The following is a 3,615-nucleotide window of genomic DNA, read 5'->3' as shown; positions in this document are numbered from 1 at the left end:
AATGAGTTGTCTTGGACTTGGAGAGATTGTATGCAGATTGCTGTAAGCTGTATACACGAACTACTTAGCATTGGTAACCGGAGTGATGTGTTTGCAATGTTTTTTTTTTCAGATACATCTGCAGAGCAATTAAGCTCATCGCTGCTTGTCGTGCAAAAAGAGCAGAAGCAGTCTAAAAGCTCGCTTAATTGGTACGCTGCAAAAAGAAGGCTCGACTACAGCTTAAAGACATTGCTGCGAAGCGGCTAAAGTATGTCATACCATGTCAATCAGTTTTCGCTTAAAGGTATCAATCAGCAGGGCAGTTAAAACAAACGGAAAACACTGAAATTTTAATTGCGTGCTGTAGTTCATTTCCCAATTTTCTTTTCCTCACTTGTAAATAAACGATTTCATGACTACATCTGTTGCTTCACTGTCTGCAATCATAGGAAATTGCCCGTAAGAGCGTCAAAATGACATGCTACAGGTCTGCAAGCGCTGGCAAAAAGTGGTTGTGCGTCGAGACGTAACCCGGTAATTACTGCAGTTTACAGGTCCTAGGCACGCATAGGGTGATCGATTGCTGATCTCGACGACGGTCGCATTTCGAGGGATGCGAAATGCAAAGCGCCCGTGTGCCGTTCACTGACAGTAGGCGTTAAAGAACCCGAAGTGGTCGAAATTATTCTGAAGCCCCTAATTAACCCCTAAGACCCTGAGCCGCTTCACGAGATGTGCACAGACAAAAACGCATTTGAATCTATCCATGCAATGCGAACTGGGCCCGTAAAATTTCACAGGAGTAATGATTCGGGCCGATAAAACACTGTTTTCATGATGAAGATTTATTCTTTGACGCTCCCAGAAAGCGCACGATACCCGAAACGGGTTGCCGACGCGAGCCTGGCGATGCGCTCATTCCAGTTGCGTGCCTTACCGAGACTCTGCCAACAACGCCGCCACGGCGGCATAGGTGCGCTGTGGGGTCACGTTTGCGCCGCCGGTATTCACACGTCCCCATTCGAGCCACCCTACCAGTAGCGTCTAGTTTACGTGATTGGTGCAGCCATGACCTACTAAGACGATGTAATGCTATCAGAGAGCATGCCACAACCAGTTAAACACTGTTCCAACTACGTACAATTAATGAGCATGACGAACACCCTTAAAGGGAAGCTGAAACACTTTTCGAAAAAAAATGAGTTCCCTGAGGCATTCTACAGTTTTGAGTCCACAGAACACGAATATCTCGTTTAAAAAGGGCGGAAGCAAACGCAAGCGGCTGTTTTTTGCAAGAAAACGCGCACCAGCGCCTCAGGGCATCGCGCGAACGCCGCTGTTGCCCGTCATTGGTCGGAACCACTTTGACGTCATTCACGGGGATCGCCGGTTGGCGCCGCCGTTTCAGAGCGTAGCACGCTGTTCTGTTCTGGCTTCACAGCTGAGTTGTAAGCATTATGGAACGTTCTCGCTGTCTCGGAGAGCTTATATTTTCGCCGTACATGTTCGAACTGACAGCCGATAGGTAAAACGATGGCGGCAACGGGGGCAACGACGATGTTGAGTGTGCCAACAGCGAAAGCGATGTCTGCACCTTCTCACGCGTTGGAAATCTTAGCTGGTACTTTTCATGTAGTCTTTTCATGTAGCTGCACGTTCCAATGACGGGAGAACGCGCTAAAGTGTCACTGGGAACTTGCTGCTGGAAGAATGCCGAAGCACTAACATCACATTAAGAATTAAATTAAATTATGGGGTTTTACGTGCCAGAACCACTTTCTGATTATGAGGCACGCCGTAGTGGAGGACTCCGGCAATTTCGACCACCTGGGGTTCTTTAACGTGCACCTAAATCTAAGCACACGGGTGTTTTCGCATTTCGCCCCCATCGAAATGCGGCCGCCATGGCCGGGATTCGATTCCGCGACTTCGTGCTCAGCAGCCCAACACCATAGCCACTGAGCAACCACGGCGGGTCTAACATCACATTAGATTGTAAACACGGGTGCAATTCCGCGATGTCATGCACCTTGCCGATGTTTCTCTAAAGTTCCGTGGTTTTTTTTGCGTGTTGATACACGATCGCGAACATAAGCGCCGCGTTTGGCTACTTCAAACTCTTCAACATTATCTGCCTGTGTCACACTGGCTGCTTCAAACTCTTCGATTGGTGATGGTAGTGGAACAGGTTCATCAGGGGCTCGGTTCTCAAGGTGCTCTGCTAGAATCTGAAAGAGTGCAAGGCATGGATGTCATGAATTTTAGCATATCATGAATATCAGCAAACATGACAACAGTTGGATTACTTACAGTAATTGAAATATTTTTCAGTAATTTATGATGGATTAATTGTCTAGTGATTTAGTAATGTGAATGATTTGGTGTCTGTAATTTCATGGCTAAAAAAATTTATTCATTGCGTTAAATATGCACCAGTAAGCTGTGTACGGCGCCAGAACGTTGGTAGTGTCGTGAGGTGTCGTGGAAGCACATGGGGGGGAGGGCATGAAATGTTGGCGTCCCTTTATACTTTGCTTTTTGCTTCTTGTGTGCATGAACACTTTTTGGAAGCGATCGTAATGTAATACCCTTACTTTTTTGAAAGTGGTAATTGGTAATGTAATTCAATCAATGAGCGTAATAAGAAAGTAATGAGTAGTGTATTATATTTACTTTCAAATAATAATTATTTTAGCAATGCGTGATGCATAGCTAGTTAAAGGCAAGAAAACATTTTTTGTCCAGCAGCGATGCCTGTATTGGGCTAGACCACGTCGAACGCTGACAATACCTCCCAACGTTACCTCATTATTTGAGCCCGTTCGCCTTGCCACGGGCGCGGCTGTGCCGACGCTCGTTTTTGCGGCATTTCGCTGCTGGTAGCAGCTGTGAGTGCGACATCTACGGAACCAAGTTTCTACACGACGAGTTACACTACTCTAACTCGAGTATGAAAATATTACCGTAACGCCTTATGTCGTGCAATTTGAACACGAATGCTGCACAGCTAAACCTGCGGGCACCGCGTGGGAGGACGAATATCAAATATCACTAAATGTGCAAGCGTACCCCCGGCCAGTTATTTCACCTTACCAAAACAGCGCCGAACAAACAGCCGTAGTACAGTGTTCCGTGACAAATCGGAGTGGAAAAAAAAAACGGCAAGCACTTTGCACGTATGTGCATATTCCCGGCTGTGCCTCCACCTCGCTTCGTCATACGCCGCTGTAAGGCCGTTTGTTCGACACTCAGGTGAACGTCCGTTTAAATAATTGCCCGTGTGCACATTAAAACCAGATCAAGCTACAGAACAGGTATTCGGCTTTGACTCAGGAAGAGGACCTTAGTGTTGAAGCAATGAACGACAATCTTGTGAGCATCATTAAGGAGTGTGCAATAGAAGTCGGTGGTAACTCCGTTAGACAGGATACCAGTAAGCTATCGCAGGAGACGAAAGATCTGATCAAGAAACGCCAATGTATGAAAGCCTCTAACCCTACAGCTAGAATAGAACTGGCAGAACTTTCGAAGTTAATCAACAAGCGTAAGACGGCTGACATAAGGAAGTATAACATGGATAGAATTGAACATGCGCTCAGGAACGGAGAAAGCCTAAAAGCAGTGAAGAAGAAA

Source organism: Dermacentor andersoni, chromosome 3 (genome assembly GCF_023375885.2).
Source record: "Dermacentor andersoni chromosome 3, qqDerAnde1_hic_scaffold, whole genome shotgun sequence".
Classification (NCBI taxonomy): Eukaryota; Metazoa; Arthropoda; class Arachnida; order Ixodida; family Ixodidae; genus Dermacentor; species Dermacentor andersoni.
This window is presented reverse-complemented; position numbering follows the sequence as displayed.